This window comes from Zalophus californianus, chromosome 5, assembly GCF_009762305.2.
Source record: "Zalophus californianus isolate mZalCal1 chromosome 5, mZalCal1.pri.v2, whole genome shotgun sequence".
NCBI lineage: Eukaryota > Metazoa > Chordata > Mammalia > Carnivora > Otariidae > Zalophus > Zalophus californianus.
Window position 1 is genome coordinate 146,888,329 of NC_045599.1, and position 24,046 is coordinate 146,912,374.

The following is a 24,046-nucleotide window of genomic DNA, read 5'->3' on the forward strand; positions in this document are numbered from 1 at the left end:
ATTATAGAGTGGGAGCTCTAAAGAGTCCTGGGGGCCAAAGCCAGAGCCTTCATTCGGCAAGTGACCTTGGCCGCTGGCTTGTCATCCCCGATGTCCGGTAATTGTCCAGATTTCTTTTCTGAGGGGTCTCATTTTCCCTCTAGAATGACTTCAGAAAGGTCCCTGCCCACGGTGGTTAATGGCAGACATTCAGGCACCAGCACTCCCATGGCTTGTAGGTAGAGTAATGAGTTAAGTGCTCCTCTGAAGACAGAGGGCCACCGTTTTGCTTTTTAGGCATGATCAGATCGCTTGTATCGTCCAGCTTCCCATCGCCTGGTCCTAACCTCCCTCCACCAAGTGATACGCACTCCGTGCACACAAATCCCACAGCCCACCTTCACGCCAGTCAGCTCCTGACCTTCCTGGGTAGAGCTGGGGACTCTGTTAGGGTGTTTTTGTTCATGTCTCGCATTTACAAGCCCATGCTGCTTATTCGTGGCGCTCTCCTCTGGAAGATCATCGCGAACAATGAGAATCAGTTAATACCGACCCATCTCCCCAAGGGGCCATCCGCGGTTAGGCTCCTATAAGCTTCTGGTCACAACGGCCTCATCAGCCCATCGATAAAGGGCCTTGTTTCACAGGTGTTTCTGTTTAAAGACACCTTATGTAATATATAGTCCATACATTAGCTTTGAACTCACAGACGATGGCACATTTTGGGTTACAAATCAATTTTAGCAGCTGGGTGAATTCGCAACAATTGGATCTGTGAATAATGAGGATTGACCCACCTTTTTTTTTTTTCTTTTTCCTTCCGTGAATATCGAGTTACCCTAAGAAAGAAGTAATGTCTGGAGTTACTTGACTTCCCTTGTACTCTGAGTCTCACAAGTGCCAAGTAGATGTTTAGGCTTGTGGTAATGAAGCAGGATTTTCTGCCGTGTTTTTGGTGGTTGCACCGAAACTGGTGGAAGACTTCACGGCCTCTGAGGCTGCTCTCAGGACATTTTCTTCTTCCTGGGGATGAATTCGGCCCCTTTTGGAGCTCTCTTGCCTGTCCTGCTTTTGGCATCATTATGTCTGGACCCAGTGCTTCTGCATTAAACTGGAAGAGAACAGTGATTTTGAAGCTTTTGCAATAAACCTCACCTTGAATAACCAGCTGGATGAGGCACAAAGATGGTTAGTTTCCAGTTTAACCCATCACTTCCCATTCTCTTTTTAAGTTTGGTTTGGGAGAGTGTGGCTGGAAGGCTGAAGGAAAGTTGCGTTTGGTCTGCATTTAGAGAATGTGGCCTGATTTGACTTTTCCTGTGACGTGGTCGTGAAACCTCTTTCCAAAACACAGTGCCAGGCTCCATACCCTGCAAGCTGTGCGGCTCAGGGTTGGAATAATCGGGGGTGGACTGCGTTCTGCTTGCGAGATTGTGTATCATCAAGGGCTGCGCCCCCCTGGCTGAGATTCAACAGCTGTTTCTCCCCAAGCTGCTGACTTCTGTTGACAAGCCAGGGCTGGCTTAGGAATTCCTGCAGAGCGTCCCGCTCGGGGAAGCCTGTGGCTCCTTGACAGGCAGCCATGTGTCTGTCAAAGCAAATTGGAATTGGGGAGAAGGGGGCTCCTTCTGGGGATTTCAGTCACAATGAAGATATCTTCTGAGCAGGGACAGTGTCTGGAGGGACTCCTCAAGGGAGGAAAGCTCACGTCCTTGACACTTCCCTGCCCTTCCTTTCTCTAAGGGTTTGTCATAGCGAACATGGGCCCCCCGCAGGGCCCGTGCCGACCTGTAGGGCTGATGAATGGAAAGGAGCTCGTGGAAGACGTGCCGAAAGGGGGTGAGGGGAAGATTCTATTGACAGTTTATCACTTGAAGCCTGAGGGATTAGGTGTAGTGATAAAAACCAGTCAATTATTCGGATTTCCGTCGTGATTATTCTTTTCTTCCCCTTTACTGACTGGGTCAGGTAGAAACACGGTCCTTACTTGCTGGTCAGGTGGATACACCTTGTCTGCGAAGGTGAAGTCCTGTCTGCCATCCTTGGCCGAGCCACGAAAGATGGTAGGGAAGTTGGCATCTCCCAAGGTTCGCAGCAGAGGGAAGTAAGTCAGCCTGGGCCCTTCCTGCCCCGCCCCCGCTCTCGTCCTAGGATGGATACAACTGACTTGCGTCGTTTTAGCTTCTGTTGAAAGATCCTTGTACACCCCAGAGTAGGAAAACGGAAGAGACCTAATTTGAAGGGGGGGGCGAGGAGTGTGTCTCTACCGAGGAACGACCCGAACACCATGCCGTTGCATCAAATCGTGGTTTGCTGTTTTATCTTAGGAGTCTTTGAGAAAAGCAGCTATCCCCAAAATTTCACGCCACTTTTCTCATTTATAGTGCTTTTGCAATCTTTGGAAATGGGGCACAGCTTGAAAATTGTCAGTCAATAATGACTCGCCATGACCTTTCTTCCGAGTGCAAGCTGAAGCGTGTGAAGAAGGAAGTGGCCAACAGGGCAAGATGTTTTATTCCTTGTTCAATAACACGTTTTATCACCTTTCTCCTGCCCCACAGTGCCATCAGCTTTCCATTCGAATGAGGGGTTTTGCTTATGGTTTCATTTCCCTGATGTCGACAATGAGTGTGCACTGACAGGAAGTCCCTAGTTAGGTGATAGTGTCTCTGGGGGGACAGATGAGGAGCTTGGCTGAGATGCCGGTTGTCTGCCGGTCCAGGAGAGTGGATGCAAATGAGAAGCCTAACTTGACAAGAGTGTCTTTAGTCCAACACCTGAGTCCATGTCGTTTGGGGAAAAAAAAAAAAAAATCCCCAAGCAAGGGCTTTATTTTCAGCATCATTGTTTCGTCTTCTAGGCTAGAGTTACACCGTCTTCACTTGAAGCTCTGGATTCGGTTGTTAGGCTCATGACCCTCATGGAGTAGCGTCGCTTCCACGGACCTGAAAAGAGGTCATCGTGATTGTAACTATAAACTAACAGAGTCAAGAGACGTAACGTTGAGATTAAAATGCACATTTTGAAGTCAAGCATCAAATGCCCCCAAGAACGTAGTGATTTCCCGGTGCTTCATTATTACCTAAACGCTTTTAAGTCTTTGATTTGATCTATTACATCATAATTGCATGTTCCTCTCGGCCAGAGCGCGTGCGTGTTTTCTCAAGCCACATGTGGAATTGGAATCGGGACAGTGAAGGAGGGAGCTCCTTGAAACGTGTGTTTTCTCTGCAGCTCCCTGGGGGGAGCAGAGACCCAGGAGCGAGCAGGGAGAGGCGAGGTGGACAGGCCAAGGCTCAGGTGCTTTGAAGACACCACCTGTGCGAAGGTGCTCAAAAGCCCTGGTTGGAGAGCGAGAACAGAAGCCAGGAAGCAGAACTGTGGATCTCGTTTCGGTCAGCGCCTGCAGAATTGCAGCTTGGTCAGCTGAACATCATTAATTCACAAACCGGAGTCACTGTTACTTAGCAATTCTCCTGATACCTGAGAAAAATGGGCTTCCTGAGGGAATTATCAGTGTAAGTCTGAGATTCGCCAAGATAATCTGCATATCACGGAGGAAAAGTCTTTTCCTGACTGCTCGCCGTTGGCCACTGGCTTGGCCTTGTTCTCCTGACTTGACTGTTCACGGGAGCCGCCGTCTGTCCGTGGGGACATCTCTGAGCGCGCAGAGAGCTCCTCAGGGTGGAGGGGGCTGTAGAAGGATCCTTGGGTGTGCCCCCTGGCTCAGGAGGCAAGAAGAGGGGAGATAGACACTGGCATGTTTGTGCAGCAGTGTCTGTGATAGATTTGGATTGTACAAGAGTACGGACAGGGCCCAGAACCTGTGTGAATAGCATCAGAAAACTTCTTCTGAGACTTGAAAATCTTCCAAAGAGATGTGAAAAAAGAATTTTATTTTCAGCGAAGGTGGGATCAAGACAAGCCTCGTGCCTCCGGGCCAGGAAGATGTGATTTTCTTTCCTCCAGACTTTGTCTCCTGCTCAGCCTCCATCCACGCCAACCTACCTGGGCACCTGCTGAGTGCCCGCCATGCTCTGAACCTGGATGAGGAGCGAGTGGTATCTGGGTTCCGGCCCCGTTTAGCTTCTTGGGTGATTTGGATGGAATGGTGATGTCACATAGGAAGGATGTCTCTAGAAGCTGACTTTAGGTCGTGCGCCTGGTCTGTGGACATTTATTTACACACACCCTTGAAGTGAAAAGGAGACCGCCTCAGATGTCTTTCTTGAACATGCTCATTTATGGAGGTCTGGCCTCGGGGATTCAAAGTGGCATGGGACACAATGACTGCCCGTGACATGGGGAGGCCAACAGATAGGCAGTGGAGGTGAGATGAGGTAGCCAGAGGCAGGGCTGAGTGTCCTGTTCACAGAAGAGAGGCAGCCGCATCACACGGGGACACCGAAGACACACGCAGATTTCAGAGAGCCAGCGGGAAGGTTTGGGTGATGGCGGCGGACCAATAGGATGTCATCTTTAGGGCAGGAAGTACAGAGTTCTGGATTGGATAAACTCCATATGAATCACCAGGAGGGCAGTTAACCGTCCCAGCAGCCTGTACAATCGAAAGAACAAAAATCAGCACCGGTGGTCAGTTTCATGCTGTTTGCTCAACAGAGGAGGGGTTTGATTTTTTGTTTTATTTTGTTTTGTTTTGTTTTTGTTATTTTTTTTTAAAGATTTTATTTATTTATTTGACAGAGAGAGACACAGCGAGAGAGGGAACACAAGCAGGGGGAGTGGGAGAGGGAGAAGCAGGCTTCCCGTGGAGCAGGGAGCCCAATGCAGGGACTCCATGCGGGGCTCGATCCCAGGACCCTGGGATCATGACCTGAGCCGAAGGCAGACACTTAACGACTGAGCCACCCAGGCGCCCCGGGGCTTGTTTTCTTGATGCTTTATGAAGAAGAAACACAAACTCAACCCTGCTGTTGGGGGCAGGGCAAATATTCCCAGGCAGGGTCCTTCCCACGTCACCTGTGTTGACACATTTGCTCGCGGATCTTGTCAGTGGAAAATGAAATATCATTTTGTAAAATGTGGTCTGCATTTCCAACTGGTCCTGTTGCTTCAGTGGATTGGGCTTTTATTGAATGAAGTGGTTAGGGACTAATTAAGGATTTGCTTTCCTTTTATAATCAGTAAGCTCAGAAACTTCCCGAGATGATTCAGCACGGCTCTCCCAGGTTCAATCCTTGAGTATGCCCCCTCAGCAAGGATGGGGGCACAGATGCAGGCAAACGGGGCACCGTTAACTCAGCCTCCTGGGTTGAAAATTTTAAGGGCGTGTTTGCACAAAAAAATGAAAGAAGCGTCTGGACTCCTACAAAGAAGCAGCAGGCTTGCAACAGGACACTCCCGGCCTCCTGGTTGCATTTCGTGAGTCCAGTTTGATCAGATCAGATTGTCTCCTTGATGGAGCTGCAGGATGGGCGAGAGCGCTTCATCACTAATCTGAGGCAGCTGACACGGTTGTTTTTAAACATTAGGGAAACTGCGCTGGTTTTTCATGGGGAGGAAGTTTCAGTACTGTTCGTCCTGAAATGGACAACATGACTCATTGCGAAATGTAAAAAAAGAAAATCTTTTTTACTCCCCCGCATGTGTAAACACTCTAAACACAGCCGTGTTTATAGGAAGGTAAGACACCATCTGGTTCACTGTGTAGTAGCCTAGTTCTTATTTTTACCACTCATTTATATTGAGAGGATGACAAATAGAACAGAATTAGATTTTTGGTTATATAACACACCCAAGGATTCTTACAGTGTTAAGCCTTCTGTTTGTCTCAAAAACATGATAGAGGTCCTTCCGTGGGATGAGTCCCCATCCTTGAGCACCTGGACCGAAGCAGGTGATGAGCTGCCTCTTTTCTTCTGCAGCCCTTGGTGCCTGCCTTTGACACTGGAAGACCCAACAGGTAGTTGGGACTAATTTCAGCTGGCTTTTTTTTTTAAACTCTTTTTTTCTTCATGTCTTCGGAGAGATGGAAATTTTGGAATGACTTCAGAGTACTCGCTGGGCTTAAACCAGAAAACAGCACCATAGTTTGCTTTCCAAGTCAAAGCACAATTTGCCTGGTCCAGATCACCCTGTCCCATGTAAAGCAGCAACTTTGGGCTCGAGGTACATAAAATAGATCAAGTCACTGAAGACCCAGGACTGACATAGACCAGTGTGCATGTTGGGTTGGCTTGCATGGCTCTGTACTCAACTGTCACCCTTACTGAATTGAAGGAGAACATCTTTTCATTTCTCTGTCGTGAGTTGGAGACAGAGCCTCTTTTATGGCTAGCAACTTCTAAAACCTGCTATCTGTTATTTTTTTATTTTATTTTTTTATTTTTAGGAAAATACTTTTCTGAGTGGTTGAGCCCACTGCCATTTTGCTAACAGTTCTTTGCGAATCCCATGGTCAGCCCTCTTTGCAGGGATAAGCAGTCCTTTTTTCTCCATGCTCTTGCAGCAGACCTTTGTCTGCCTCAGTTCAGCTTTGTTCTGGGAAGGTTCTGGTGCCACTTGCGGATTTGATCTGTGGCCGACATTTCCCTCTTCTTCTGGAGTGACCAAAGTACTGATCTACGAACCCAAGCCCTTCCTGTCTGCTTTCATAGAAGTGAAGTAACATAAGTAACTCAATAATTTTTTTTAAAGTTCAATTTTGATCCTAGAATTACATCTTGAATTGAGATTTAGAATTGAATCTTGGCTGTCTTTTGTGTGGGCAAGCTTCTGCTTACAGGGTAGGTCTTATTGGTTGCATTGTTCTGAATAAGTCGGACTTGAGAGACCACGTTTTACAAAAAGCCTCAGATGCCCTTCTCTTTCCGAGTGGTGAGATTTTTAGTCTACAAAGGATGGATCAATTTAGCTGTCAAAATGAAAGCTGAGAGGCCAATTGCCCATGCAAATTAACCACTTGTGCAAGCCCTTCAGAATCGCCTGCGTGAAAATCGAGCCTGCCCTTTGAAAATTTGGCACATGGTGGCAGAAATAAAGTAGTCATCCTTCAGAGATGGTGGTGTCCTTAGAGTGCCGATTTTAGAAATTGCTCATTTTTTAAGCAACTGAGCAGTTGCTTAGTTTTTGGCAACTTGTTTGCTTCAATAAAGAAGCCATTTTTGCCCCTCTCTTTTTCCTCCCTCTGTTCCCACGTGTCTTGGCGGCTCAGAACACATCTCATCGTCCGGTGTGGGAGTTAAGGGATGCGAGGTGTTTTGCTCCAGCCTTATTCCAGTCGCTCAGGCGAGGTATTCATTCCAGGGTCAGCAGCTCCTACCAGCTTTCAGCGCTGGGCAAAGGATGACTCTGCACGAAGACGAAATGGGAAACAATTGGGTTGATTTCTTCCCAAATGTTGTTAGAATCAGTCAACACTTGGAGAAATGAAATCCCGGTTTCCACCTTCCATTTTCTCTAGGCTTCCGCTGTGTTTAATATTGCCAAACCAGCAGGTTTCACAGTAACCGCCACCTGTCTGAAGGAGGGAGCAGTCTCGGCAGATCTGGGCGTGAGAGTTCCAAGTCCAAGTGCATTTCTCTTTGTCTTTGGCATCAGCTTTCGGAAGTGCCTGCTCTTCTGTTCAGGGAGGTAGCATTTGCCTCTGCTGGTCTCACAGCCAGGTGATTGCATCATTAAGTGACGGAAATGTGAGGCCCTGTGTCCGCGTGTGAGGACACAGTGTCCACGAAGACACAGCCATCCCTGGGGCCGGTCTCCGGGTGTTCCTGCTTTGGCCCCAGGACAGCCAGGGATTTGAAGAAGGGAAATTGTGACTTCTGGCACTTGTCTTTTGAAAATGCACTTGAGATGACTCTCAGATTCTTTATTAACCGGTATTGATCCATACGTGGCATTATTTGTACGGAAAACAATTAGCTGGTGATTTAGAGACAAATTTAGAGACAAAAAAAAAAAAAAAAAATCATGTCTGATTTGGGGGAAAGCTCTTCCAAAGGGTGAATTCCTTGAGCCCCTAGCCCTTCCGCACCACACTGGCTTTCTGCCTGTCATTCTTTCACACATCCTGTGCTCAAGTGTGATGCAGAAAAATGTCTAATTGGCCACATATACTGATGAAGAAAGGAAGGCAAACCATTTCCTTTTTGGGTGCGGTGTGACTGTATAGTTAACAACTCGCAAGCCCAGATTGAAGTGTTTTTTTTTGTTTCCCTCCCTGTACATTTGTCGTGTCACACATGTTTGTGTAAGGTCTCTAGCTTTCGAAAGCCCCAGCGGTTTGCCATGATGCCGTGCTTACGGGGACACTCTGACTTCGGGCTGTTTGCAATGGCAGGATTTGGTTGGGGAGCAGCACAGATACCTATGGGCGATGGGACACCTTTCACAAAAGGGAAAGGTCCTGAGTTGGGACACTTTCTCGTGCTGCTGTCAGCATTTCCAAATGTCACATCCAACAGTGTTCCAAGTTGAGGTGGGTGGCAATATTGACCCAAACAGCAGACCTGTCTTTAAAGAAAGAAAGGAAGGGCATCTGGGTGGCTCAGTCGTTAAGCCTCTACCTTCCACTCAGGTCATGATCCCAGGGGTCCTGGGATCGAGCCCCGCATCGGGCTCCCTGCTTGGTGGGAAGCCTGCATCTCCCTCTCCCGCTCCCCCTGCTTGTGTTCCCTTTCTCGCTGTCTCTCTCTCTATCAAATAAATACATAAAATCTTAAAAAAAAAAATAAAGAAAGAAAGGGGAAAAAAGGCCCTAACTTGTAACCTTTGAGTCCTGAGCCTGTCTTGAATGGAAAGCAGTCAGCAGTCCTATATTTGGGGAGATCGGGATGAAGCTGCTCCCCCAGCCAGCCTCTGGTGCCAGCCGGCTTCAGCCTGGAGCTGAGGGACCAGGGCTGCTCCTCAGATGCCCCTGGGATGAGCCAAGGGACAGGCCACTGCTGTCACCACAGACCTTCTCCATCACCTCACGCTTTCTGTGCATTTGCTTTCGATCTTCACGCGGTTTACCTAGATGCTGGAAGTTTTGCTTAGGATTGTGGGTGCAGCTGGAGCAGAGGTTCTGCCCTCGTCGTCTTGCCGGGGGCCCAGGCTGCCTGCAGTGGTTTATGTCCTTAAAAGTCTGCACCTTGTCAGAGCACCCAGGTATCTGCCCGCTGCTTCTTGGGTGCTCGGGCCCATGCGCCCCTCCCCTCCCCCTCGTCCTGCCCCCGTCCCTGTCCCACTCTCCTCTCTGCCACATTTGCCTCCTCAATTCCTCTTTCTCTGTTCTTGCTGCAGGCACCTCCTTTTCTTTACTTTTTAAAAATTTTTATTTATTTGAGAGAGAGAGCGAGCACAAGGAGCGGGGGAGAGGCGGAGAGGGAGAGGGAGAAGCAGACTCCCTGCTGAACTGGGAGCCCGGTGTGGGACTCGATCCCAGGACGCTGGGATCATGACCTGAGTCAAAGGCAGACCCTTCACCGACTGAGCCACCCAGGCGCCCCTCCCCTTTTCTTTTTTTTTTTTTTTTTAAAGATTTTCTTTATTTATTTGAGAGGGAGAGACAGAGTGAGAGAGAGCACAAACAGGGGGAGTGGGAGAGAGAGAAGCAGACTCCCCGCTGAGCAAGGAGCCCGACGTGGGACTCGATCCCAGGACCCTGAGATCACGACCTGAGCTGAAGGCAGACGCTTAACCATCTGAGCCACCCAGGCGCCCCTCCCCTTTTCTTTTCTGAATGGCTGGGGGTTTCTGGCGCCGCCCCTGCCCCACAGGAGCCCGCCTTCCCTTCCAGCAGCATCCTTCTTTACCCTAAATGCCCACTGTTGATTTCTCCAAGCACCGTCCCGTCGGGCACACGTATGTGAAGCGGATGGCGGAGGTTGTCCGAGGTGACTTCATGCAGGAAGAGCAAAGTTAGGGATAGTCTCGGAAAGGGGCACTGTGTGTACAGAGAATTGGCTGATTGTCTTCAACCCCCTCCACCTCTGCCTGTGGATTCTCCGGATTGTTCTTCCCAGCCAAACCAGTGGCCTTGGACTTGTGAGCCAACGACAGTAATATCCCTTCCTTAATTCGTATTTTATTTTTAAAGATTTTATTTATTTATTTGACAGAGAGCACAAGCAGGGAGAGTGGCGAGCAGAGGCAGAGGGAGAAGCAGGCTTCCCGCAGAGCAAGGAGCCCGATGTGGGACTCGATCCCAGGACCCCGGGATCATGACCTGAGCCGAAGGCTGTTGCTTAACCGACTGAGCTGCTCAGGCGCCCTGATTCGTACTTTAATTCACAGTGAGAAAGTTCGGATTCTCCTGGATTACGTTACTGCCTTGTATCCAGGGACATTCATTCATCATTGAGTCCACACTCAAGTTTCTAGACTCTCTGTACAAGTAATAGTTTGTAGAAATGGGCTGTTGATTTATAGGTGTGTGTTTTTTTTCGTGTCTTCTTGTTTTTGTCTTTAGTATTTTCAAATCTCAGTTCTCAGCGGCAACTGCTCCTGACCTCTGGTTTCTCCCCTTCTTGTCTGTCCGTCTGCAGAGCCGCCATATTGATTGTCCTAAATACCACTCTCATTCTGGTACTTCACTGAGCCTTCAATGACCTCCTTTCTGTGGATGAAATCTCATCTTTTTCTCATGATAGCATTGCCTAACTGGCTGCTTTTCTAGTCTAGGAGTTCCGTGGAGTGGCTCCTTTGAGCCTTCCCCCCGCTTGGCCATGCTTGGCAGAGGCCTGCCGCTCTTAGTGACGCCCCTTCCTGCTCCTCAGCCTTGGGTTCCCACTTGGCCCCGGAGTTGGGGTTTCCGCAATTCACCTTACCCCAAGGGTGGTACCGGACATTGAGGCTCCCACCCAGCACGGCTCTAGCCAAATGGCTTTTTGCTCCATCTAGGATTCTTGGGTCCTTCTGCCTCATCTACCACTTGCTTCTCCTGTAACACTCCCCACTCGGACCCACTTTGTCGTCTCTTCAAATATCCTCCGTGTCCCTTAAATCCCAGATCACATTTCTCTTCCTCCGGGGAGCTCCCCTTGACTCTTCTGCCCAGAAGCAACCTCCCTCTCCTCCAATTTCAGAGTTTTACGGAGTTGTGTAGACAGATTGTAGAGTGTCTTGGATGAGCTCCTGAATGGTTCTGGCTTTGTTTTCTTTCTTTAAAAAATATTTACTTATTTATTTAATAGAGAGAGAGAGAGAGAGAGACAGCGAGAGAGAGAGTACAAGCAGGGGGAGTGGGAGAGGGAGAAGCAGGCTTCCCGCGGAGCAGGGAGCCCGATGTGGGGCTTTAGTCTAGGACCCTGGGATCATGACCTGAGCAAAGGCAGTCGCTTAACCAACTGGGCCACCCAGGTGCCCCTGGTTCTTGCTTTGTTTTCTGACCACCTACCAAGCAGGGCCATGGGGCTGTGTGGCAGTTAATTAACTAATTGACTGAATACAAGATGTCTCTCAGTTGAGCCCCATGACCACTGGTAAAGTTCTTGCAAGCTGGGAAACCCTGGCCCAACAGTTTATAGGTTTTCTGAGCCTGTACCTGGTGGGGTTTCTTTCCATGACTCCATTAAACATCTGTATGATGCCAGGTAGTCTCATCCATTTTCATTTTATTTCTTGTGAATTTACTGTGGTACAGTTTCTATATTGAGCTTTTAAGACTGGCCTGAAATTTTAATTTCTCTCATGTATCTGTAGGAGAAAGGCCACTGCTCAGCTGACCTTTGGTTTCTAGGAGAATGTTTAAATCTACATTTTTCCTCATTCTGAGTAGGTCGGGCTGGGGAGGTTGCATATTTTAGCAGAAAGCCATGTGCTGATGGGCACTTAGTAAGTTATAATTGAGGTTTAAATTTTATTTATGCATTTCAATTAAGAGACAGTTTTAAGAGCCTGGAAAGGTGGCTATGGGGGTGCAACTTCTAGGGAAGGTTTACTGCAGAGACAGCTGGGCACATGCGTGTGCAGGGGCAGTGTTTTCTGGAGTGAGGCTCTCAGGGAGAATTCTGATGCCAAGGACTTAGGACGTTGTTTCTACCAAAGTGGCTGCTAAGCTGAAAGAAAAGAATAAGGATAATATGGAATTGAGTCAAATGGGGACATTTTTGTTTTAATAAAACATAAACCGTTTCTCATTTAATGGGTAGTTAAATATCCATTTTAAAATGTTCGGACTTCCAACCTGAGGCAACCCTCTGGGGCTTTGTAGTTTCTTTACCTTTTGACTTTCTTCTTAGTTTTCTGGAAAATATGTCAATGATTTATGGTTTATACATCAAGTTATCCATGACCTTACTGGGGAGGAGGGGAGCGCTCAGCCCTCAGACCCGAAGGAGCCTTTGTCCGTGACTTTCACTGAGCTCTTATACAAGGTCACTGCCTTGTTGCCTTTTCTTCTCCTCCTGAGCCTACACTGCTTGGCACATGTGGGTGTCGTGTTGAGTGTGGTGTATTCCGTTAGAGGGTGGAACGCCATCCTCTTAAATGGTTGACCTTGCAGAGTAGAAGGTCCCAATGCTGTTCGCTTGGCTATCCGGCACCAAGGTGATAAAATGTCTTTTTCAACATTGATGTAAACACTGGCAGAGTAAGAACCTTTCAGGGTGTATGCTCCTGAATGCTGCTGCAGGAAGGGATTTCTGGTTTAAGCTTTGGATTCTGAAGGGAGCTGTGTTGCCCACCAAGCCATGTAAACTCTGTGTTGGGCATTCTGCCACTGGAGTGTTGCCTTCTCACAAGGAGGGGGTTTGATTTTGAAGTCAGAAAGTTGTATCTGGAGCATCTGCTCCATGCTGTGGGTTGTTCTTGCCTGGATTGTGCCAGGATGTCCTCCTTCTGCACTATTTACCTGGTTGGGTCAATGATTCTGAATTCTTAACAGTGTCCTTTTTTGGCCTGTGAGCCTTTTGGCATTTAAGAGGATGGCCATGCTCTGCAGGCATGACTCTTGCATGTCCTAGCCTGGGGGACCACATCTGCTAATTTATGACTGCACTGGGGGAGAGAATAGGAGGGCTCAGCCTCCAGGTCTAATTATCAGCCCTGTTTTAGATTTAATTCTGACACATGCGAGGCTGTAGAAATTGCCAGGTATTCCTGGCAGTAATGAGTGGGTCTGTCCAACGCTGTCACTTAAATTTTAACTACGAAATAAACAAATACAAAGAAATTTTAGTGCTAATTTTAAAACAGATTGTAGGACTCAAGAGAGGATGCTGGTGTATTCAAACATGCCGTTTTATAAAGAAGTTCCAACTAGCGTGTTTGTTGCCACACCCAAAGGAGATATTATTGGTGGTGTGAGAAGGGAATTGGCCACTCCTAGGAATTTTTCCTGGGCTGAGTATGCCTTCTTGCCTTGGGGAGAGCTCCCTTACTCCTCTTTTGGCCTCCAGGATTTGCATCTGCACCTCCTCCTGTCCAAAGGATGATGTCACAGGCTTTCGAAGACTCAGCTGGGACCACATCGGGCTCGGCGATGCTTTAGTGTGTGTGCACACCTGGGCTACGCAAGCCGTGCTGGGCAATTCTGAATGTGTTGCTTTGGATTGCCCCCTTGCTTCCCGTGAACTAACGCAAGGCATCTCGTGGAGGCAGGGAGCCTCATGGAGAGACGTGTCACTTAGCCACTGACTGCCCTCTGGCCTCTGAACCTCAGGACTTCCAAACGGCTGATTTCGGCAGATATAAAATTTTACAAACTTCCAGATGCTTGTAATTCAGTTTATTTTCTGCAGGCAGATGGCCTCTAGATAATGACTGAAGTAGACAGTGTGGGAATCATTGCAGAGAGGAATAGTCAGAATATTCCAGAATGTTCCGGCAAGTTCTTCTTCCCTTTTTCTCATCATCATTCTAGCTGCTACCCAAGTGTATGTGTCAGGATAGGCAACATCAGTGTGTTCCAGGCTTTCTTGGGAGCCAGAGGCTGCAGAGCATGGGGGGTAGAAAGAAGCTATGTGAACTGGGACAACGGAACACACGTGAGCCCTAAAAGGGCAGGATTTGAAGTCACAGGCATCCCTCACTACTAATGGGCACGTTTCTTTATGAATCAGAAAGGAAAAGTAATCCATTTCTTCAGTTTCTGTCATACATGCTTCTAGCGAGGCTGGTGCCTTGTGGTAGTCTTTCTGTCACAGTAGAGTATCAAGTTTTTAGGATTTTTATGTTAAACTGAAGAGATTGCGGGGCGATTAGATGAGATTACTTTATTTTAGTGAAGTGAATGCTTTTATGGTTTACAGGTCTTTTCCTAATAAAGTCTCAACATTGTGCCCCAAATAAATTAATGTGTAAATAAAAATACAAACTCATATTTTTTGGTATAGTTTATTCTATACCTTCTGCCTTTACTTCTTATTTTTCTTTTTTCTTTTCTATTTTTTTTAAAGGTTTTATTTATTTATTTGACAGAGAGAGACACAGTGAGAGCAGGAACACAAGCAGGGGGAGCGGGAGAGGGAGAAGCAGGCTTCCCGCTGAGCAGGGAGCCCCGATGCGGGACTCGATCCCAGGACCCTGGGATCATGACCTGAGCCCAAGGCAGACGCTTAACGACTGAGCCACCCAGGCGCCCTACTTCTTATTTTTCAAGTGCATTACTTAAGGTACAATATATACCCCAAAACAGGATGAATGAGCCATCATAAAATGGGTAAATTCACACAACCAATCTGAATTTGATGTTCAAAATGCTTAAAGTAATTCAAATGGCTTTGAAATGATGGTCCTTTTGGTTGTTTCATGAGATTTGTTTGCATACGTTAACAGCATTTGAATTTTTTTTTTTTTTGTTTTTCTGAAGAAGAAAACCCATCGGTGCACGGGCTCTACCTTGTTGTGATTTCCAAGCTGTGCGGGGTCTCCTTGCTCCAAGTCTTACACTGCTAAAACAGCTTGCTGGTTGTGCCGGGCCTTAATGGAAGCTTCTAGAATCGATAAGCAATGACCACAGCCTCCTTTAAAATGGATTAATCGGATCTTTTTTTTCTTTTCTTTTTCGAAGTGCCGGCGTGTGAGTTGGGCTTGAGCGCCCAGGTGCTGTGGATCCTTAGTGTGATACATGATCCGGGAAACGTTCCCAGCTTTCCCTCCTTGGTAAGTCAGAAGCCTCAATGGGAAATGAAGAAACCAACAGTTCTGTAGACTGAGACACTGTGATAGCTTATGAGTAACATGTATCTCTGCTGTAAAAAACGGCAGTGAATGAGCAAGCTTTCAGAAAGGAATGGAGCCACAGGGAGGTGAGGTAATCTGCTCACTGTTTCCCAAGTAGTCAGAGGCGGAGCTGGGATTTGAACCTGTGTTCTTAACCCTAACATAATACTACCTCACAGCGCGTGGAATGCTTTCTGAGAATAAGGCAGGCATGCTTTTTAATTTTTTTCCCTTACTGGAAAAAATTCCCTTAAAGAGAAGCTCACAATGAATATTAAGAAATTAGATTTTCAAACAGCAAGCTAAATCAGGAGACGGAAAACTTCTTCTGAAAAGGGTGAGGTAGTCAATATTTTAGGATTTGCTGGCCATATTATCTCTGTAGCACTACAACAGCCACAGATGGTTGGGAAACAAGCAAACGTGGCTGTGTTCCAGTAAAACTTTATTTGCAAAGACCAGTGGCAAGCTGAGCTGGATTTGGCCCACAGGCTGTATAGTTTACTGAGCCCTGATCTACGTACAGCACTCAAAGATCTCACTGTGTGGAGAATGAGTGTGTTTTCGTGGCCAGTAGGTATGAGTCCTTTCACAAAATTTGGCTTGGATGCTCAGGATTTAATCATAAGTGACTTTTAATGAAGTCTACTGCAATTGCGAAAACCTACTCTTTAGAGTTAAGTGCATCTTGTGTCCAATGCTTGGTGTAAGTCTGTAGGCCCCAAGTGTATTAGCGTAAGGCAGGGACCTAGACTGCAGCTTTGCTCAAAGTAGGCTTGATACACATTGTTCTTTCAGTGAATTTTTTTAGTCTAGAATGTACAGCTCTTTTATGAAGTAAGTTCAGATAACATTTCCTCTTTTGGTCTCTGTATAGTTTCTGAATGTGACATTTTTATTTTGCACCCTTAAACATACTATTGCTTGTACTTATTAGGGCAAACATGCAATTATTTTGGGCTGTCTGATAATTGTGTTGCTCAAAAGTGTTCTGGTATCAAATCTTCTTTTATTATGAGCAAAACCAGATGTTTATAAGAGTCAAGTTTGAACAAAGTTGATGTATGTAAATCATGGGATAACTGGGTGATTTCCTTGGCCACATACATCAAATGAGGTGGTTCTGTGTTTTTTGTACTTAACTTCTTCTTACAGAAGGGTACTTCTGACACCTGAAGGTCTATCTGACTCTTGTACTGGTTATCATCTAAAAAGATGGGTAAAGGGGGGGCCTCCTGGAGGTTCATTCATTAGGTCAGAATAGCTGCAGTTGACTTATGATTTTAAAACCAAGCATTTTCAATAAGATTGCCAATTGGCTTTGCATAACTGTTGTAGATATTTATGCTTCACTAGTAATATGTTAGAAGCTCTCTTTTGGTAAAACCTCACTATCATGGAGCATCATTAGTTTTTTTTTTTTTTTGTCTACTCCTTCATTTTGGTTATGTTATTTGGTTGATTTTTTAAAATTATGTGATAATTTTTTTTAAGAGGGAGAGAGCACATGTGAGCACGGGGGAGGGGTAGAGGGAGAGAATTTTAAACAGGCTCCATGTTCAGCATGGAGTCCAACTCGGGGACCCCAACCCACAACCCCAAGATCATGACCTGAGCTGAAATCGAGAGGCGCTCAACCGACTGAGCCGCCCAGGTGCCCCTTAATTATGTGATAATTAACCATTGCTTTGAGAAAAGAGGGAGAGAGAGAGGGAATATACATGTGTAAGAGAATTGTCTTTATTTTATACTTATTTAACTATTGAGATTCAGCACTTTTCTTACAGATTTTAACAGTTTTTTTTAACAATATTAACTCTTTGTTGTTAATATTTTCCCACTTCATTTGCTCGTTGATTTTACCCTTTTTTTTTAAAAGTTTTTTTTATTTATTTGAGAAAGAGAATGAGAGAGAGAGAGCATGAGAGAGGGGAGGGTGAAAGGGAGAAGCAGACTCCTCACTGAGCAGGGAGCCCGATGTGGGACTCGATCCCGGGACTCCAGGATCATGACCTGAGCCGAAGGCAGTCGCTTAACCAGCTGAGCCACCCAGGCGCCCCTTGACTTTATCCTTTTAAATTTAAAGAAGTTTATTACAGTGTTGCTGGATATTTTTTTTTTTTCATAATGAAATCGGTGCTTAGGAGTTTAATACAGATTTTCCTTTACTTTCTTCTGATATTATTACAAATATTCATCTCTGGAATTCAGAGAATAGCTCAGTTATTTAAAAATAGATCCTGCTATTTGTAATTTGTCTCATAGTTACAGTCTGCCTTTCTTTTTCCTCACTGACAAAAATCTACCTCCAAATTTACTCTAATGAGGATGTTCAGACAATTAAGATATTTGTATGAATGAGAGATCTCGGCTGCACATTGCTTTATCCTACGAATAGAAATCTAGTTTATGGCCAGACAACTGAAATTATTTCATTCTTTCATTAATCCTCTTAGTTAGGATAAGGTTAAGTTTCGCACTTTGAGATGTTCTACCGCTTTAAGCTATATTTTTAACAACTGTGTATCAGTGCTTTTTATATAATAGAACCTAGCCCATCATGCTGGGTATGATTAAGTCATTATCACAGTGCTAATCTCATGTTTGTACCTCGCTTCTGGTGTTTGCATTAAATGTTATGTAGTGTGACTGCAAGACAGAGACCGTACTGGTGGAATCACTCACGTACTGGTTGGTGTCCTCACTCACTGAGTTTAGAGCACTCACTGAAAATATTAATTATGAGTTATCATGTCCCTACAACAATGGTCTCCTAGCTTATACATTCCAGAAGAGAGAGAATTGACTAGATTTCTCTTTTTGAGATGGAGAGTAACCTGGCTTTGAACAGATCTAACCACAACTCAGGTCTCTAGCTTTACTTTTCTTGGTTTTCTAGATTTCTTGGCTGTAAAATCAGGAAAGTGAAAGGACATCAGTTGAGAGCGGGAAGAGGCAATGAGACACTTGTTTGGGTTTGTGGAGACAAAAAGACTAAATAGGAGAACAAAGATCCTCACTGAGTTGCGCTCAGTACTTCAGTTGGTGCCGCTGTGCTGATTGGAATTTTATTTCGTGATATTTTTGGTGCATTTCTATGTATATTACTGACACAGATGCATCACTTGCTTAAACATGCTGAGTGGTGGTACTTTGGGATAAAGATTTAGCCTGTCGTTCTTAATAATGTCAGAAGTACTAAAGCTGTGGATTCAACTCCCTATTCCTGTCCTGTGGCCTCATCAGCCTGATGGAACATCTCCAGGAGGCGATCTGGAGAGGCTCGTGCAGGTCTGATTTGCCCGGTCACATGTACTTCACTCCTCATTTCCCAAATTCACTGACAGGACAATTATATGCCTCCACTCTCCACGTTAGAATGCATCGGATTTCCCATTATGGAGCTGGGGAAGCCTTGCTGTCTCTGCTGTATGGGATTTTGGCCCTGTTCCTCATTTGTTTAGGTGAGTGTCTGCCAAGTAGGTTTTGTTCTGGCTTTATGACCACTATAAATATTTCTGAATCACAGATGTATGGTCAAGTTCGCTTCATGTTTGAGTCAGGCTGGTGATGGCGTCTTCTCACACACCCATTAGAGGGGCAGATGTGGGTGGGGTTAATTGCTTGGATTTGAAGATTTGCATGTGCTTGTAAGGATATCACCCCCTTGATTAAACTGTGCGTGAGATCTTTTTTGGCAGAACTTTCCTAAGGGCATAAAAAATGACCCAGTGTTTGGATTTTTGAATTTCATGGGACGTGGGGTTTTCCTGCGTTGTGGCCTCCAGATCAGAGTATTAGAGAGGCTTCTATAGCTTCAGGGCTGCAAACCTAATCAGTTCATGTTTTATCCACTGGAGCTTTTCATGTGGTTTTCCCATGTGTGTGTGTGTGTCTCTTTTAGCCTTCCAGGCCACAAAGGGATCAGAGTCATTTTGCTTCATTTGCTTTTGCTTACAGCTTGGACAGTAACCATTATTGGTTAAACCGAAGCAGAAAAACCAAAGGTTGGAAAGATGGTTAGGAGATTCTGGGAAGTAAATACCACCATATTTTCATATAAGGGTATCTAAGAATAGTGAATAGATTTTATGTTTCCAGCATTCAGAAATTAGGTGGGTATATCTAAGTTTTTACCAAGCTCAGATTATTTTTTTGGGTGGGGGCTGACTGCCTTGCTCAGAGCTCAGAGGCCATGTGCCTTTTGAGAACTATGCCTTCTCCTCCCACAGGAAGCCACCTCCCTGCCACAGGGATGGGTGGAAGGTGAAGCACCTTCTCAAGCTGGCCAATCACATATCCCACCTAGTGGCCGCCTAGACTTAGTCTAGTTGAGGCCATGCCTCCAGCTTGGGCACCGATACCCCCATTCCTTCTCTCCTACTCGAAGATAGTACTTAAATTGTTCTTCTCTCTCTTTCCAGTGTCATCAGTTTTCATTTTCCCCTTTCTGCTGGATCTTTCCAACAGGAATGCAAAAATCGACCGTCTTAAAAAAAAATGAACTGTTGATTTTCATTTCCCCCTCCAGTTACAACCCACACCTCTCTCTCTCTCTTTTTTTTTAACGGAAAAACTCCTTAAAAGCACTCACTTATATTTCTTGTCCCCAATTCCTGTGTTTGCATTTCCTCTTGAACTCACTTTGACCACCAGTCTTCCATCAGTACTGCCTCTTCAGGTCACCAGTAAGAGTCATGTTGCTGACCCGAGGGGTCAGGACTGCGTCAGCATCGCACTTGGCAGTCAGTCGGTAGGTCAGTCCGTCAGCTTTCCTATGCTCATCCCTCCCTCTTGTTTGAAGCACTTTCTTCATCTGGTTTCAGGGCACATTTCCCTGGTGTGACTCCTAAACTTCTCTGGCCATTTCCTCTTAACCTCGTCTGCTCACGCCCTTGCTCACTGGAGTCCATGAGCGTTCAGTGCCTTGACCTTGCCTCTTTGCCTACCGCCCTCACCATTTGCATACTTTCTGCCCTCCCTGCACTGTAAGCTCCATAAGGGCAGAGATTTTTGCCTATTTTGATCACCAGTCCATCTCTAGGTATAGAAAAGAGCCCAAGAAGTAAAAAGCTGTCAATAATTATTTGTTGAATGGATGGATTTATAGAGGTATGGATGGATGGGTCGGTGCGTGGGTGAGTGGATGGATGGATGGATGGAAGGAAGGAGGGATGGATAGATATTTCAGGATTTTCCAAACTGGGTGAGAAAAACCCTATTTCTAATTTGGGCACAGGGCTGGAAGTCTATGAGCTTTTCTGCATGAGGAAGAATGGGATTATTCCCCCTCTTCTTCCAACTACGGTTGGTGCGTTCTGTATAATTTAAGCCCATCCTGTCCAGCAGGTGGATATTTGCTAGTTCACCATTTCTCAGTTCACATGTCACCTCTCCGGACCTTTCTTTTCCCTCTCTGTGACCAGATGAATGAAGTTGCACTTCCTCTGTGTCTCCGTATCCCTGTGCATGTCCCTACATTGGCAACTTAAAGTTGGATTCATTGTAGTATTTGTGGCGTAGATGACGTTTTCTCTGTTGAGACTGCGAAGCCCTTGGCTTGATTGCCTTTCTCTTCCCAGTGCGTAACACTGTGGCACACGATAAGCACTCATTAAGTATGTGTTATTTAATGAAGTGATTTAGACTGAAATTTTGTAAAACGTAACTTACTCTAATGGTCCTTAAGAGTGCAGTAAAATTGTGCCTCGCTAGCCTTCTGATTGTGCTACATGTAAGATGTTTATTTCATGATTTTACAATAATTAAATAATTAGATTTGCTGAAGCCTTCATAGCCTGTCCCCAAACTGTCCAGCTGAGGCCTGAATAACCCAGTCTACTGCCTTCTGAGTAGTCTTTGCCATCTTCCAGTATAAGTGAACATTCTTCATAGTGTATCTTAGAGAGGAAAGAGTGCAGTCCCTCTGAAGTCTCTTTCTCCCTAATGGTTTTCTATTATATGTGAAGATGGCTGAAAAGGAAGGGGACGGTAGTTAAATAGCACATGGACAGAGACCAGTGGCCCCGCCCCTGCACGGTAGGATCAGATGTCAGTTCCTTCCTGGCATTTACATTTCTTAAATTCAGTATTTGGACCTCCTCTCGGCGTCACGGAGAATTTCATCTGTATCATCTTCAAGGAGTAGATGTTCTTAAACATAAAAATAGCACAGCACAGCAAGACTGTCAGGTCATGAAGCTGAGCGAGGCTCAGAACCCTGAAGTCCGATTTCCTGTAAATTAGTTATTGAAATGTACATGTTCAAAAAACAACAGTGATGTGTCTTTATGGAGTCCCTGCCATGCTGGGAGTGTGAATCTGCGTCAGTTGAATCTGTATATATATTTATAGATAGATAGATGTAGATACTGATACATGGAGATACACATGTAGAGATGTAGGTATATAGGTTTATAGATACAGATAAAAGACATTGAATGGAGCACTGGGTGTTACGCACAAACAATGAATCATGGATCACTACATCAAAGACTAATGATGTAATATATGGTGATTAACATAACATAAAAAAAAAAAACAAAACTCATGAAGGCCACTAAGTCAGGATTGTGGTCAATGAAAGAAATGGGCTAAAACCCAGCATGGTGGCTTAGCTTTGAATTTTTGGTAAAGTAATTGAGGGCTGCTAAAGTATACACCAAAAGAGGAAAACCACAGCTATGCAACACCTTTTAAATAAATTACCTTTCACGAACTCGGTGCTACGAGCACATGTGAGTGTGTGGGTGCGTACACACACGTATGTTTTGCATTTAGAGAGTGTGGACAGTCGCCCACCTTTTCTATCAGCCATCGCAGAACGTGGAACTGTGTCATGCTGCCGCTGTGCACACAGGTGGGAGCATCAGGTAGGAGGCCTCCACAGGGCACGCACGTAATAGGCGCCAAACGAGAAGAAATAGCAACAGTGAAGCGTGTGACTGACCACACCCTTCTTTGTATTAGTGCTCCTTCTAAAGTATCTTCATTGAACCAAGCATCTTTTTAGCGGCAGGTCTAGTTCTTTTCTCCCAGGTAACTGTGACTTTTCTCTATTTTCCTGGAATGTTCTCCTTCTTAACTTAATTTGATACATAGTTATATGCTAGCTTTCTCCTTCCATTGCCATCTTTTCCAGGCGCTGATTACATGTCTTTTCATCACTTTCTATTTTATGTACTGTATTATGCTCTTCTAAGATTATTTCATAATCTAGGTGTAAAAAAGGTCCGTGCAAAAGTCTTAGAATTTTCTTCTGGGATGTCCTGGTAATTATGAATTATGATGCAGTACCTTTGTTTTGTGATTGTAATGTTCAGTATCTTGTATATATTTTAGCTTTGACTCTTGTTTTGTTTTGTTTTTTTCTTTTCTCTTCTTCCTTTCTTTTTTTCTTTGGAGAGTGTGCGTGTGATCGGGGGTAAGAGGGGCACAGGGAGAGAGAATCCCAAGCAGCCTCAAGGTGGAGCTCACCCCAGAATCCCGAGATCATGACCTGAGCTGAAATCAAGAGTTGGACCCTTAACCGACTGAGCCCCCCAGGCTCCCCACTGACTCTTGTTCTCTTATTTACAGTCTGTCTCTACGGCAGAGCATTTACAAAGTAATTTTTGTTTTCTCAAGCAAATCCTAAATGGTCAGATATACCTACAATGAACATTTCTACCACAGATGCCTGGTCTGTGGAGATCTAATTGATTTGGGGTAGCTTTTTCTCCTTTGCCTGAACCCAGGCCAGTTCCCCAGGGCAAATATTCCTAGGTCACCTCCAGCTACCTGCAGTGCTCACCCCTGTTTGGGTCTGAAAGAGGTTCAGTTCACCAGTTCACCAGTGGACATCATTCAACAGTCCTTCCTAATGTAGCGATGACAGTACAAATTTAATAAAGATTCTCCAATATTTCACAGTATGAAACATGATGTAAGCCACTGGTCATAACCTGGCAGTAATTCATAATATGGCTCACATTACTTGAGCGCTTGCTGTGTCCCAGGCACCTGCTATACCTGCTTTACTTATATTATTTCATCTTCTCAACAACCATACAGAGCAGGTGCTAATGTTATCCCCAGTTGAGAGGTGAGAAAACTTAGGCATGGAGAAGTTGAGAAACTCACCAGGGTCACGCAGTGGTCATCTGGATGGCCGAGCCCAATGAATAACATGTACCTTCTTAATCCAGTGTGTGTTTCACCCCCTTTATTTTGTAAAGGTCGCTAAGGGAGCTCCCCTGGCAGAATAGTATGGACAAGAATTGTAAAGCAGTAGAACCCACCTATTTTAAATTTTTTTTTTCTTTTTAGATTTTATTTATTTATTTGAGAGAGAGAGAGAGAGACAGAGATAGTGAGAGACAGCACAAGTGGGGAGGAGAGGGAGAGGCAGGCTCCCTGCAGAGCAAGGAGCCCGATGCGGGGCTCGATCCCAGGACCCCGGGATCATGACCTGAGCCGAAAGCAGTCGCTTAACCGACTGAGCCACCCAGGCACCCCAGAACCCACCTATTTTAAATGTTGCAAACTAAAGCTACTATAGGTTTCTGCAGATAGTGTCTTGGTTTTATTTCACTGAGCTAGCAGATATTTTGAGGGTTAGAACCCACTCTCACTGTGTAATTTTTTGGCAGAAAATACATAATTGGTGGTTAATCTCAAAGATCCCTCGTGGATAAACATCTGTATAAACGAATGGTGGCTCTCCTACACCTCTTCCTGTATATGGGGATCATCGAGGACTAGCGGCCATCGCAGTTAATGTCTGACTGGAAATTATGTTTCTATTATTGATGTAAAACACTAACCCCTTTTCTTGAAAGTTGTAAGGAAACTGGCAAGGTGAAATAATCTGTATCCACCCCATCTCCAAGCAGACATTTATTGAGCACATACAATGGATAGGACCGTTTCAGGCATTTTGGAAATACGTACACAAGAAAGGCCCCCAGTTGTCATGGAGCAT

The 24,046-nt window shown here is 45.4% G+C and overlaps 1 protein-coding gene across 19 annotated transcripts in view; it reads left to right on the forward strand.

Moving 5' to 3' along the window:
* SEMA5A (semaphorin 5A) overlaps positions 1 to 24,046 on the forward strand; it is a 476,158-nt gene that overhangs the window by 90,419 nt on the left and 361,693 nt on the right. For all 19 annotated transcript variants that reach the window (XR_003522009.2, XR_003522010.2, XR_003522006.2 and 16 more), the window contains one exon: positions 14,933 to 15,024. The gene's annotated coding sequence lies outside the window, so the exon portion shown is untranslated. The remainder of the gene's footprint in view (positions 1 to 14,932; positions 15,025 to 24,046) is intronic.